This window comes from Cetorhinus maximus, chromosome 6 (assembly GCF_964194155.1).
Source record: "Cetorhinus maximus chromosome 6, sCetMax3.hap1.1, whole genome shotgun sequence".
In the NCBI taxonomy this organism is placed as follows: Eukaryota; Metazoa; Chordata; class Chondrichthyes; order Lamniformes; family Cetorhinidae; genus Cetorhinus; species Cetorhinus maximus.
In genome coordinates this window covers 138062260-138078266 of record NC_135884.1, presented here as the reverse complement: position 1 = coordinate 138078266, position 16007 = coordinate 138062260, and positions in this window count along the sequence as shown.

The window sequence follows — 16007 nt, the reverse complement described above, 5'->3', positions numbered from 1 at the left end:
TTGGTCAGTGAGCACAAGGTGATGGGTAAATTGCACTTAGTGTGAGATAGGATATAGGCAGCAGAGTTGTGGATGAAAACTTTATGGAGGGTGGCAGATGGGAAGGCTGATTAGGTGAGTGCTGGAATAGTAAACAAAGGCACAGCTAATGCATGATTGTTCAGTATAGCCCATAACCACTCGGCAAAGCTGCAAGAATTACAGATTGATCTGTCCTTTTGGTCTCAGATAAAGCAGTGTTACCACTGGTAGGTGTGTATTGTAGTGCAGTAATAAGAACAATTCTTTGTGACCAGTCAATTCAGGTTGGTGCAGTAGGGCAACTAATCAGTTGAAGTAAAATAAAGGTCAAGGTTCAGCTGCAGTTAGCAAGCAAATGGTTCAGTTCATAGCAAGAATGGGTTCAATGTTTTGGTTATCAGTCTATATAGAAGCAATCATGACATCATAGGCAAGCTGTCAACAAGCCAGTGGTTCCATTTGTTGCTGTACATCGCATTGCAGTTTCTGATCCTGGAGAAATGCCAGGTGATTCTCCAATCCTTGAAGCTTTGAATGGATAGAGACTTTAGTGAGCAATGCTACACATAGCGATGTAGTGAGTTAGATTGAACCAAAAGCATCTCATTCTTTTTGTTTAGGCTTGTTCAGTTATTCACAGGAACCTGTACGATGTTTATAATTCTTAAAGCTATATTATTTACTGGAGCATTTCTTCTATTAATCCAGCTGCTACAGATCTAATTGAACATCTTTGCTGAACTTTAACCGGGGGCTCCATCTTAATTCTGAATTTGAGAGATGTTTGTGGATATTGAAGTTTAGCATTTTGGTTGCTACCTTATGTCAAACTAGGTTGCATGTTAAGGCATTGACTCAAGGATTACGTTTTTATTTCGTCATCTCCAATGATATTACTGAAAGAGACCTGGACTATTTAACAGCCAATATGTGCCATTTGAAGTTCAAGTGCAGACCAGACTTAGGCCTGAGTTTTTGTCAGACAGGCCCTCAGTAATGGTGAAAATGGAGATGGCTTCCTGAATCCAGGAGCCCTGCCTCCAAATTCAGGCCCCACCGTTGTCATGGGGGTTTGCGGAATGGGGCAGCTCGCACTGTGGTCATGTGCGTTTCATGGAGGAAGTTGCACATAATAAACCTGCAGTCAGATCTGAGTTTTGCAAGGAGGGAGTGTGAAATATGACTTGTGCACATTGTACCTGGTGGGAAAAGGTCTAAAGTTTGCACAGTTACTTAAGGGAGGGGTCACAATCCCTTTGGGATTGTTAAATATAGACGTGTTTAAAAAGTGGATAAACTCGCTGTAGCTGTTAAAAGATTTAATTCTGGCCGTAAGTGTTTTTAAAAAAAAATCAGTGCTATTTCATTCTGTTGACATAAGCCTGATGGTTATTATAGGATTTGTGCTGCAAGAGTAATTTCAACCTTTCATCTGTAAGGTGCCAGTCAGTTTGCAGTTTGATTAACAGCCCCAATTGCTTATTGAGTCTTTGTGAGGCTATGAGTACAAATATTTGTTATAAGGGATTGGGTGGTGGAAGGAATTTAAATGTAGTAAATGAGTTTTTAATCAATTAGTGTTTGACACTGGGTGAGATAGCATGAAGGGTGTAAGGGCAAAGGGTAATGAGTGGAGGGCATGAGCACTAAAGGATATATGGGCGATAAAGAGCCGTGGGTGGTTGGTGGGGGGGGGTGGGGAATAGGCAGTGTGTGGGGGTGGTGAGGGGCTAAAGAGCTGATTTTTTTGTTGTTGCAGCTGGGACAAGGTGTTGGATCACCGGCCAGCCTTTCGCCCAGGCTGCCTGTGCACACAGCAACCTGTGTTGTTTCTGAACTGTTTCTGGAGGTGGCAGGCCTGACTCCCATTACGGCCCCCGCCCCCCCCACCACAAAATGAAAAATTTAAATTCTAAGGCCAATTTTCAAGAGCTAGGAATTTTCTTGACTGCAATCCTGACCCGGGAGTGAAAATTCAGCCCTCGGCATTCAAAGGTGTCTACAAGTTTATTCTCTTCTTGTAACCTACTGTGATCTGTCTTTGGTCCTGAAATGGTACAGTGGTGGTACATTTATAAACTGTCAGCAGTTTCATGATCTTTGCATGCTAGCCAGGAAAATTGCTTTGGCGGTTGAGATTTTTGGTTCTTTGATACTGATTGCACCAGACAATTGATTCAAACACACCTGAGAGGACCAGAATAAATTTGTGCCACATTTAATGCAGAACATGTAAACTGTTAAATGGACAACTTTCTCCTTCCCTGCTGTCCTCAGATGGGAAGGACCCAGTCTGCTTGAATGACCAGTTGTAGGGATGAACCTGCATTAATCTATTCAGCTTTGGATTTGCACTGTTAAAACTAGATGTTAACTTCCAAGTTTCCCTACACATTTGATCTCCTGTAGGAATTTTAGCATAATCTGCTCTTTATTTTCCTACACAAATTGTTCTTGGATACAAGAAAATAATTCATGGATACAGCCTGATTGGTGTGTCTGTGTTTAAGCTCTACACAAGCCTCCTACTATCTGCAAATCCCTCCAAAGGAGCATTTATAATTTACCAAACTTATGTCACTAAAGTCTCTATCACTGCATCCAATATTTTCTTTTGGACTGCAGCAACCATTATGCAGGCAAAGGAAATATGTTGAGCAAAACATGAAACGCTTGTCTTAAACTGATGCTAATTCATAGTTGAAGTCAATTAACCCTGATGAGCTCAGCTCTAGCTTAAAAGTGAATTTGAATAAAAGGTTTAAATTAGAATTCTGAGGGCTAGGGTGAGTCGATCTACTGTTGTCTGTTTAGTTTCTGCATGTATTAACCTAGTGGCAATATAATGCCCCGAAGCAATCAATTTAATTGATCCAATTTGTAACCCTTGAACTGCCTAAACAAATTAAGTTTTAATTTGTTTCACAAATGCTTTACACAATGCTAATAAATCAAATTTAACAGTTTTTAGTTTGTTTTGAAAGTTAATCAAGCTCATATTTTTCTATCCTAGTGGTTTTTGTAAGAGTTTTACAATGGAAACACATCCTTATTATTCTCCAGAGGTGCATAGCTAAATGTTGAGGGAAAAGAATAACATTCACGAGGGATACTTGCCCCTTTTAAGAGAATTTCACACTGGAGCATGTATTTCCCATTTCTGCCTATGCTGTGAAACATGGTTAGCTGTAGATCAGACATAAGTAGGAGCAGGAGTAAGTCATTTGGCCCCTCGAACCAGCTCTGCCATTTGATAAGATTGTGGCTGATCTTATTGTGGCTTTAACTCCACTTTCCTGCCTGCGCCTTTGCCCTGCCCCCACCAATAACCCTTGCTTCTCCCTTGTCAATCAACAATCTATCAAACTCGGCCTTGAATATATTCGATGACTCGACGTCCGCTGATTGCTGGAGAGGATAATTCCAAACACTAACAAGCATCTGAGAAGAAATTCCTCATCTTTGTCTTAAATGGGAGACCCCTTATTTTGAAACTATGTCCCCTGGTTCTAGATTCTCCCATGAGAGGAAACATCCTCTCAGCATCCACCCTGTCAAGTCCCCTCAGAACATTATATACTTCAATAAGACCACCTCTCACTCTTCTAAACTCCCATGAGTATCGGCCTAAAATGTGCAACTTTTCCTCACAAGACAAACCCCTCATCCCAGGAATCAGGCCAGTGAACCTTCTCTGAACTGCTTCCAATGCAACTATGCCCCTCCTTAAGGGAAGTGACCACAACTGTACACTCTACTCCAGGTGCAGTTTCACCAATGCCCTGTACAGTTCTAGTAAGACTTCCCAAGGCCAACATTCCATTTGCCTTCCTAATTACTTGCTGTACCTGCATACTGACTTTGATTCATTGTGCAAGGACACTTAGCTCCCTCCATACTGCAGCATTTTGTAGTTTCTCTCTATTTAAATAATACTCTGCATTTCTGTTCTTGCTGCCAAAGTGGCCAGGCTTACATTTTCCCACACTGCATTTCATCCGTAAAATATTTGCCCACTTAACCTATCTATATCCCTTTGCAGACTCTTTGTAACCTCTGCACAACTTGTTTTCCTACCTATTTTCATATAATCAAATTTGGCTACAATTCAGTCAGCCCCTTCATCCAATCATTAATTTAAATATTAAGTAGTTGAGGCCCCAGCACTGACCCCTGTGATACTCCACTGGTTACAGTTTGCCATCCTGAAAATGACATAATTATTCCGACACTCTTTCCTGTTAGTTAGCCAGTCCTCTATCATGCTAATATATCATCCCCAACACCATCTTGTTTAGTAACCTTTTATGTGGCACCTTATTGAATACCTTTCAGAATCTAAATACACTACATCTACTGGTTGCCTTGTATCCACCCTGCTTGTTACATCCTCAAAAGAACTTGTAAGAAATTTGTCAAACATGATTTCCCTTTCACAAAACCATGTTGACTCTGCCTGAGAGTATTATGATCTTAATGTCCTGCTTACTATCTTGTAATAATGGATTTTGGCAGTCCGTGTCCAAATGCAGCAAGACCTGGACAATATCCAGGCTTGGGGTGACAAGTGGCAAGTAACGTTCATGTCACAGAAATGCCAGGCAATGACCATTTCCAACAAGAGAGAATCTAACCATCATCCCTTGACAGTCAATGGCATTACTATCGCTGAATTCCCCACTATCAATATCCTGGGAGTTACCATTGACCAGAAACAACTGGGCTAGCCATATAAATACTGTGGCTACAAGAGCAGGTCAGAGGCTAGGAATCATGTGACGAGTAACTCAGCTGCCTCCCCAAAGCCTGTCTACCATCTAGAAGGCACAAGTCAGGAGTGTGATGGAATACTCTCCACTTGTCTGGATGAGTGCAGCTCTCACAACACTCAAGAAGCTTGACAGCATTCAGCACAAAACAGCCTGCTTGATTGGCACCACGTCCACAAACATTCACTCCCTCCACCACTGACGCACAGTAGCAGCAGTGTGTACCATCTACAAGATGCACTGCAGGAATTCCCCAAGGCTCCTTCGATAGCACCTTCCAAACCCATGACCACTACCATCTGAAAAGACAAGGGCAGCAGATAGATGGGAACACCACCCGCTGGAAATTCCCCTCCAAGTCACTCACCATCCTGACTTGGAAATATATTGCCATTCCTTCACTCGCTGGGTCAAAATCCTTCAGCTCCCTTCCTAACAGCACTGTGGGTGTACCTACACCACATGGACTGCAGTGGTTCAAGAAGGCAGCTCACCATCACCTTCTCAAGGGCAACTAGGGATGGGCAATAAATGCTGACCCAGTCAGCGAAGCCAACACCCCATGAATGAAAAAAAAAACCTTCCCAATTACAGACATTTGGCTAACTGGCCTATAATGTCCTGCTTTCTGTCTCCCTTCTGTCTTGAATAGTGGTGCTACATTTGCAGTTTTCCAATCTGCTGGGACCTTAACAGAATCTCGGGGAATTTTGGAAGATTACAACCAATGCATCCACTATCTCTGCTGCCACTTCTTTTAATACTGGAGGATGTAGGCATCAGGTCCACGGGAATTGTCAAACTTGAGTTCCATTAGTTTTGTCATTACTTCTCTTTTCAGTCATGGACAGCATTTAATAAGTGTAATGCAGCATGGAAACTGAAGTACAGGTTATACATGAGAGAAGACTGAGTGAAGGAGGCTGGGCTATTTTGATGCCTTCAGATTAGTTATCCTGCTTTGTACAAGTACATAACTTGTTGAGTGAGGCAAATCTCTGAAGGTGGAAAATAATGTCTTGGATAAAAAAAACTTTTCAGTACATAATGTGCAAATCTATTCAACAGTATAAGAGTTATGGAAAACAGATTGCTTGAGAACCAGGATTTGGCTTGACCGATAGGCTTGTGTCATGTGATATCAGTACTTCCAGATTCAAGTACTCGAAGAAATAATGGAACAAATAATTTCAAGAACATCTTTCTATCTGTTTGGAAGTCTTGATTAGTGGCTTGCTTTTTCCAGGTTTTTACTGGTTTACAGGTTTTCCTGTTTTTACTGAGTCCATTACATTGATTTATTTATTGTTTTGTTTCATCCTACCCTCCCATCCCTCATTAACTTTTAATATCCTTATTATTATCTCCTCTTCAGAGTGAAATGGTCTTGTCCAAGGTGAGATAGTAGATTTTGGTATTTCAGGTTGTTCTTTGTTCTAGAGTATTATACTACAAGTATTGAGGCCTTGTGCCTCGGAGCCAGTAACTCTGGGTTTGGATACCACCCCAGCACTTGATAGCTAAGGAAGGCGCATTTGTAACACAGCCAAACAGGTTGAGTATCAGCCTGCAAATCCTTCCAACACACGCCAATGGCAGCTAGTTAGACTGGGAGAGATTCATGATCAGCCATGACGGAAAGAAAGTTGGCGTCTCTACTATCACTATCCATATCTTCAGACTACAACATGCATATAAAAGTGCCTGTTGCCACAGCCACTTGGACTCCATGAGTGATCTGTGACACACCACTTCCCTTCGGGACACCCTGGTCCACTCCTCCATCACCCCCTACTCCTCAACCCCCACCTATGGCACCTCCCCATGCCCACGCAGAAGATGCAACACCTGCCCCTTCACTTCCTCTCTCCTCACTGTCCAAGGGCCCAAACACTCCTTTCAAGTGAAGCAGCATTTCACTTGCATTTCCCCTAACTTAGTCTACTGCATTCGTTGCTCCCAATGCAGTCTCCTCTACATTGGAGAGACCAAATGTAAACTGGGCGACCGCTTTGCAGAACACCTGCGGTCTGTCCGCAAGAAAGACCCAAACCTCCCTGTCACTTGCCATTTTAACACTCCACCCCGCTCTCTTGCCCACATGTCTGTCCTTGGTTTGCTGCATTGTTCCAGTGAAGCCCAACGCAAACTGGAGGAACAGCACCTCATCTTCCGACTAGGCACTTTACAGCCTTCCGGGCTGAATATTGAATTCAACAACTTTAGATCTTGAACTCCCTCCCCCATCCCCACCCCCTTTCCATTTCTTCCCCCTCCCTTTTGTTTTTTCCAATAATTTATATAGATTTTTCTTTTCCCACCCATTTCCATTATTTTTAAATCTATAACTGTAATACCCTGTCAGTCTTTCCACCCTACCCCCACTAGAGCTGTACCTTGAGTGTCCTGCCATCCATTCTTAATTAGCACATTTTCTTAGATAATATCGCCAGCTTCAACACCTCTTTGTTCCTTTTGTCTGTGACATCTTTTGATTAACTGCTCCTATCACTGCTTGCTTGTCCCTACAACCACCCCCCCTCCCTCAACTTCTCTCCACCCCCCCCCCACCCCTCCACCCCCCACCTTAAACCAGCTTATATTTCACCCCTCTCCTAACTTTACTCAGTTCTGCTGAAGGGTCATGAGGACTCGAAACGTCAACTCTTTTCTTCTCCGCCGAAGCTGCCAGACCTGCTGAGTTTATCCAGGTAATTCTGTTTTTGTTTTACCACACTACAAGTATTGTTTTTCTAGATATATCTTATCTTGTGAAATTTACATTCTTGTAGTTCAATATTACCTGAGTACTGTTTGCATATTGTGATAAGTCCTGCTGTGCTTGTTCCCATCGGTCCTGAGTTCCAGTTCATCAATGTCTGAAGCCATGTTCTAGTGTCGTAGATTAAACACTATCCACATATCATCATTTCCATGTAATATGGTCTATGGATATCTCTATGATATCCAGATAAATTTGATGGTGTGGATTCTCTCTCTCTGTGTTTATCTCTCTCTCTCTCTCTCTCTCACTTGCTCTAGCAATTTTTGTTAATTTTTAGGAACAACCAATAGCTTAAAATTGATATGATGCATCATGTCATTGAACACTTTAATCTGCTAAATGTGGGGAAAGGTGGAGGGGCACATTACAGTGCCACCGTTCACTTATTTTTAGATCTTTGTTTCTGGCTTTTAATTGTTTTGTAATAGTTTGCATTTACAGCAATCTTCCATTTCAGTGAACTAGTATGGAGCTGGTGGGCTGTTACAGCCTTGGTTAGGAGAATTCCTTTGGATTATCTGCTTTGCGGGGTGGAAATCTCTTTCTGGTTTTGTAAAGTTTGTGACCAGTTTTCTTTCAATTCTTTGCTGAGTAATCTCTATTTACAGCATGAGGCCACCTTAATGGATGCTGTTTTTTATGCAAGATTAGTAAAAGCATCTCTCTGGGATCTTCACGACAGGGCTCTGCAGGGTCTAACATCAGCCATCTCCATTGCCTTGGATAGACTGAGAAACTAAATGAATAGAAGCTTCAACTGACTCATGGATGGCCTAAACATCTAGAGGTCACCAGCCGCAAGCATCTCATGACCCCCCTTGACTGACGTACAGAAGCTTTCCACAGCCCATGCTATTGTAACTTCGTAGAAGTGCTAGAGTAGTTAAGAGAACACTGATAGACGCTAGGGTCTGACACCAGGTTATGTAGGTGCTTGTCTACTTCAATTAAATTATACCCCATTTTGATATTTTTCTGTTTATTGAGTATGTTCTGGAGCAGCTGGTGATGCTGAAATAGTAGTTGACATTAATATTCCTGTTTTTCTTTAAATGCAATTTATCTGGGGAAGACGCCCACCATCTTCAGCTGCTTCAGCAATGACTCTACTTCCATCAAAAACTCAGAAGGGGGAAGGTTTGCTAATGATTGTGAGGTGTTCTGTTCAATTCGCAACTGCATGTAACTAGACCTGGACAACATTCGGGCTTAGACTGATAAGTGGCAAGCAAATTCATGCCACCTAAGTGCCAGGTAATGACCATTTCCAATGAGGGAGAATCTAACCATCTCTCCTTGACATTCAATGGCGTTGGTATTGCTGAATCTCACACCTGGGAGTTACTGACTAGGAACTGAAATGGACCAGCCACGTAAGTACTGTGAGGAATTCTGTGGCAAGTAACTTACCTGACTCCTGAAAGCTTGTCCATCATCTACAGTCATCAGCAAGGTGTGTGATGGAATACTCTCCACTTGCCTAGATAAGTGCAGCTCCAACAACGCTCAACAAGCTCAACACTATCCAACACAATGTAGCCTGCTTGAGAGAATCCCACTCACTACCTTAAACAATCACACCCTTTGCCACAGCCATAATGTGGTTGCAGTATGTACTGTCTACAGGGAAGACAGTGGTATAGTGGTATTGTCACTGGACTGGTATGCCAGAAAACCAGCGCAATGCCTCTGGGGACCTGGGTTCAAACCCCAGCATGGCAATAAAAAGCTGGAATTAAAATTCTGATGATGACCATGAAACCATTGCTGATTGTTTGGTAAAAACCCATCTGGTTCACGAATGTCCTTTAGAAAAGGAAATCTGCTGGCCTACATGTGACTCCAGACCCACAGCAATGCAGTTGACTCCTAAAAATGCCCTCTGAATGAGGACAATTAGGGATGGGCAATAAATGTAATAAAGCCAGCGACGTCCACATCCCATGAACAAATAAATAATAAAAAACACAATGCACTGCAGCAACTTTCTAAGGCTACTTCGACAGCATCTTCCAAATCTGAGACCTCTGCTACCTAGAAGGATAAGGGCAGAAGGCACATGGGAGCATCATCAATTGCAATTTCCCCTTCAAGCCGCACAGTACCCTGACTTGGACTTGGACCTATATCATCGTTCCTTCACTGTCGTTGGGTCCATACCCTGGAACTCCCTTCCTAACAGCACTGTGGGTGTACTTACACCACATGGACTGCACTGGATCAAGAAAGTGGCTTATCCAGCAAATGAATAAAATTAAAAGGGACAGGTGTTGGAGATAACAATGCAGGGCAGTAGGGGATTTTTCTGCTGAAGAATTATAGCTGAAGGCAACTGTTGACTCCCACCCATTTCCCAGCCATCGTCTGTCATCAGTGTCCTCTCTCCTATCGTGCTAAAGCATCTTGTCCAATGGTAATTCCATGTGTTGTTCCATTCTGGAACAAATGCATGCAGCAAAGCACAAAGCATTCTTTGTGGGCTGTATTTCAGTTCCACCATACCTGTCCAAGCGTCAGAATCATTGTTTCAAATTCCAATGGCCTGCTTATGAGGGCTCTAATTGACCTTTGTAATGACGTGGCAGGTGACATGTGCCAGACAGACCAAATCCACAAGGAAACTTAGCCACACTATCACAATGGTTTTGCAATTTGTATTTATTACCAGAAGATTTGTCTACTGAATTCAGAAGTAATGAGCCCACTAGACCGTTAGAGATTTTAAAAATTAAATTAAAACATTTATTAACAAAAGAAAAGATTTCAAGCACATACATAAGGTTACAATTACTTAATATTATAACAAATCCCGCAATTCTTAATTAACCTGACTCCCAACTACACACCCTCTTTAAGGGAACAGTCCAAAATAGATTTTAAATTTAGATAGATAATCCAGCAAGTTTACCACAGCACCCACTTGACACTGGAATTCCAAAGGTGTTTCTCCAACTTTGGTTACTGGGCACAGCAGACTTCTGCAAAAATGGCTGGAGGCTTTTCCCCAAGGTACATGATCCTTTTAGATCTTACATGGCCCCCCAACATAGCGTTCCATCCTTTTTCATATATGTTTCTCTCTCTCTAATCTGTAAATTTCATTGTTCTATATGTCTTTGGAAATTTACTTTTCCCATCATATAAAAATCTTCCATGTTGCCAAAATAGTCAGTACCTTTGGGAAAAATAAACATACTGCTTGGCCTTGCTTATCTTGTTAGTTGTAAACATCCTATCATCCCTTTGAAACCTATACAACACCTTCTCTTATCTAAAAATGCAAATTTCCTTCATACCCTATATGCTGCCCTCATCCATGTTTACTCATTAGCATTTCAAATGCCTTTCACCCCTAACTTCTTTTGATAATTTCAACCTTGTAGCCTATCTGACTCCAATTCAATTAAATCACACAGACAGAACCATACACTCACACTGATAAACCTACTTTACAATAAACCACAATAATATTATGAAAAATATGATAGTGTCATGACACCTCACTGTAGCTCAATTCTACTTAATTAGATAAGATCCTATGGTGTTGAGGGTGGTGCATTAGCATGGATAGAGGATTGGCTAACTAATAGAAGACAGAGGGTTGGGATAAGGGGGCATTTTCAGGATGGCAACCTGTAACCAGTGGAGTGCCAAAGGGATCAGTGCTGGGGCCACAATTATTTACTATATGTTAATGACGTGGATGAGGGAAGTGAATGTACTATCGCCAAGTTTGCGGACGACACAAAAATAGGTGGGAAGGCAAGCGGTGAGGATGACACAAAGAGCCTTCAGAGGGACATAGACAGGTTAAGTGAGTAGGCAAAAACTTGGCAGATGGAATATAATGTGAAAAAATGTGAGGTTATGCACTTTGGCGGGAAGAATAGAGGGGCTGAATAATATTGAAACGGAGAAAGACTATAGCACAGAGGGACTTGGGGGTCCTCGTGCATGAATCCCAAAAAGCTAGCATACAAGTTCGGCAGGTAATAGGGAAGGCAAGTGGAATGTTAGTCTTTATTTCAAAGGGAATGGAGTATAAAAATAGGGAAGCCTTGCTAAAACTATACAAAGCACTAGTTAGACCATGCCTAGAATATTATGAACAGTTTTGGTTCCATTATCTAAGGAAAGATATAATGGCATTGGAGGCAGTCCAGAGAAGGTTCGCTAGGTTGATCGTGGGTATGGAGGGATTTTCTTATGAGGAGAGGTTGAGTAGGTTGGGTCTGTACTCATTGGAGTTTAGAAGAATGAGAGGCGGCCTTATTGAAACATATAAGGTAGGATTTTCGGATCGGCAGGCCCGGGAGCGGCTGGGGAACGGACCACCGCCCACGATCGGCCCCCAACCGCGATATCACGCTGGCTGGCCAATTAACAGCCAGCCAGAGTGAAAGGCACGTTGAAAGGCTCAACACAGACTGGATGGGGGTGGGAGGAGGGCGAGCGCTGCGGTCAGTGCAGGCGTGGGGGGAGCGCGGAATGAAAGCTCTCTGAAAGCAGAGTGCTGCCTCAGGGAGCTGAAGAATTTAAATTCAATAAAAGCAGATTTTAAAATCTGGGAAAAATGCCCACACATCAGAATGAGTCATTTAAACATATGGATGCTGAAATTTGTGCCAAACATTTTTATCTTTTTAAAAATTAATCTTGGAAACCTCACCCCACCCTTGGATGAGGTTTTCTGAAAAATGCAAAGGCTGCCTGGCCAATTCGCCCACCCGCCAACCGTAACATTGGATGGGCAGTGAAAAATCCTAGTTAATTGCGCCGTTAATGGGCTTAATAGCCCTCTTAATTGTCAGCAGACGTGCACAAGAGTTGGCAACGCGCCCACTGACCAAAATATCGTGCGAGTGCGTGATGACATCGGGAAGCTCACCCGACATTATCGCGCACTTTTTTACGTTCGAGCAGGTCAGGCACATGCCTGCCTGCTCAGTGAAAAATTCTGCCCATAAGATTCTTAGGGGGCTTGATAGAGTAGATGCTGAGTAGTTATTTCCCCTTGTGGGAGAGTCTTGGACCAGAGGGCATAATCTCAGAGTAAGAGGTCGCCCATTTAAGACAGAGATGAGGAAGAATTTCTCCTTGCAGAGGCTAGTGAATCTGTGGAATTGTTTACCACAGAGGGCTGTGGAGGCTGGGTTGTTAAGTATATTCAAGGCTGAGATAGACAGATTTTTAATCAGTAAGGAAATCAAGGATTATGGGGAAAAGACAGGAAAGTACAGTTGAAGATTATCGTGATCTCATTGAATGGCGGAGTAGACTCAATGGGCCAAATGGCCTACTTCTGCTCCTACGTCTTATGGTCTTATGGTGTGGGCTACTAGGAGTAAAGAGTACAAAGGGATAGCCCTTTTCCTCAAGCAGCCTACTAAGGGATAATTATTTGGGAGATGGAGGAATATGGCAACTTAAAAGCATCATCACAGCTGGTAGGAATGCAAATCTATGTGATGTACAGTTACGATCACAAAATAATTGGACATTTAATTCAGTAGTGGCCCTTAATGATTCATGAAGGCAATGAGGTGAAGGTGCTTGTAGAGTGATGTGGGTGCAGTCAATGCTTTGTAACTGGCTCAGATTTGAGTTCACTTGTGGAGAGAAAGGTGATGTCTTGTCATCTGATTTTGACTGTTGTAAATCCAAAACTGGATTTAATAGGTCAGACCAGTTGAACCTAGACAGAGAGTGTTGGTAGACAGTGACTGTCACTAGGCAGTGGATATAACTCTATTATTGCAAAACTTGAGGAACTTGGAAAACATTTTTTTGCTTTTATATAGATTAAGAGAAAGTTAGACATCTTATGTAGGCTAAACCGGAGATTGTTTTGGTGGCCAATCAACACAAGATATTCCAGCACTGCCCAAGTTACAAACCTAGGACCTCTTGGCCTTGTATTTCTCAGTATCACACCATTGAGTAATTGGAGTAATCCAGAAATAGTCAAATATAGAGTTCAACCATTCACCAATGACATTCATATATTTTGGCCACTACATTTATTGGGAATCTCACTCCATTGTTGCAGTTTGTGTAGCAGAATGCACTTGATAGACCAAATGGTTTTTACTCATTCCAAGCTTTCTATTGTAGTTAAGACTCCAGGGCTCATGGGAATGGGGTTCTTCCACATCAGATGGCATAACTGCTGGACATAGGCAGCGATGGATATAAGGCAGTCAGGTACGGCAGCCCAGTAATTTAAAAGTAGACCTTGCAGTAAAAATATTTCTGAAACAACACTCTCAGGAGAAATAATGGGCAATATATTATTCATAATGACCTATTTGTTCACTCTGAAATGACCCTTTAAAATGAGAGTAAATGTGCAAGATATCAACTGACCCTGATGTATGCACTGCAGTTCAATCATTCGTTATTGGCAGAGTCAAACAACAGCATGTTATTGTCTGCCTGGTCACAGATGGTGCCAAACAAATAAAAGTTCACTAAAATGCAAGACTGCATTGTCAAGCAAATAACAAGCTAGTAGTCAATGCTGAGAACAAGGGGCTGAGAGTTACTGATTAATAGAGCATTATTTTATAATGTACGGCTATCTTGCTCTCTTTGAAAGAAACATAGGAGCATATTTGTATAAAATAATGGGAACTTTTAACATTATTTGTACCACTGTAAACATAGTGTTAAAATTAAGATGAATTTTTATTAAAAATTTTCTGAGAATTTATTAAACTTAATACATGCAGAAAGACTTTAAAAAAATTGTAATAATGCTATGCTCTGTGTAATAGGAATTCAAAGGCAATAATTTGACAGACATCGCTTTAATATATCCTATTATTGTACAAAAGCAGAGCTAGTATTGTGGAATGTACCTTGTTGGGTGCCAATATAGGACTGGTGTTTCCTTCTCTCTCCCCTGACAATGTGAGCTGTAGTGGAATGAGAGTTTAAATCCAGCTGTTTTGCACTCCCAATGGGGAGCTTCTTTCAAGTGCAGCTTTCCTGCTAGGATCACAGGATCTCTGAGTTTACTTAGTTGATCTGCTGCAGCCCACAAGCAGCCACTCTGCACTTGTGAGCTAAGATGGTGAGGATCAACTGATTGGGTACAAGAGAGGAGGCCTAACATTTATGCCTTAACCAACTCTTCCAAAGACAGATAAACTGGTAATTCATCTCATTGCTGCTTATGGCTCCTTCTATGCAAATTTAATGGTGGGACAAAAGACACAAGAAAGACTTACATTTTATATAGTGCCTTTCACAACCTCAGGATGTTCTAAAGCACTTCACAGTCAATTAAGTACTTTTAAAAAAATGTTGAAGTGTTGTCATTGGTGTACTGAAGGAAATGTGGCAGCTAACATGCATGTGAGGGGGCTATAGCCAGCAATGAGATAATGGGCGGGATTTTCCCCACCCACCTGCCGACTGGATCTTCCGGTCCCGCTGCAAGTCAATGGACTTCTGGCTGGAGCGCCGCCTCCCCCGCGGCGGGTCCTGCCCACAACAGGGCCTGAAAATCCCGACCAATGGCTAGATAATCTATTTTTAGCGATAATACAAGACTAGAGTACTGCGGATGCTGGAAATCTGAAGTGAAAACAGAAAATGCTGGAAATTCTCAGCATTAGAGTGGCCAGCAGCAGGGAGCTTGGCAGGTGGAGGAACTTAATTTGGCGTGAGTCCAAAACTCAGTTTCCCAGCGGCGGGATGAACTTTTGCAATTATGTTCTCGGGACTTTAAAGGTGGGTCGAGGTTTGCAATGAACAATGCTGGGAAGTTCTATTGCATGTATTAGTATGTCACGCATGCTCATTAAAAGACCAGCTCGCCAGAATTAAGCACCCCCTCAATATTAAGATCCCGGCCAGTCAGAAATTAGAATGTTTAAATTTTCGACTGCATATAAGTGGTGTGCACCTGGTGAGGTTGACTTCTTCAACGATTTTGAAGTGAGGAGCTGCTGCTTTGGCCTTCTTGGGGTCCACTCAGAAATGTCAGCCTCTTGATTGAGATCGGGTGCTGGTAGGCCAAGCCACACAAAGGCTGGACAGAGGAGGCAGGGCCAGTGGGGAAGGATGGGAGGCTGTCCTGAGAAGGAAGACAGACAGTCCTGGCCTTTTATGGAGGCTATCCTAGGAAGGAAGATAGATTGTCCTGGGTTTGTTGGGAGGGTGTCTTGTGTACCTGCATACCACTGTAATGTAAAAGTGCTCAGCAGAGCAAGGGTTAATGTGCCAAATTGCCTTGGATCCCATGGGCTCTTAACTTCGTTATCAGTCTCCCATGTGGGACCTTATCAAAAGCCTTGCTGAAGTTCAAGTAGACTACATCAAATGCATTGCCCTCATCTACACACCTGGTCACCTCTTTGAAAAATTCAATCAAATTGGTCAGACATGACCTCCCCTTAACAAAACCATGCTGACTGTTCTTGATT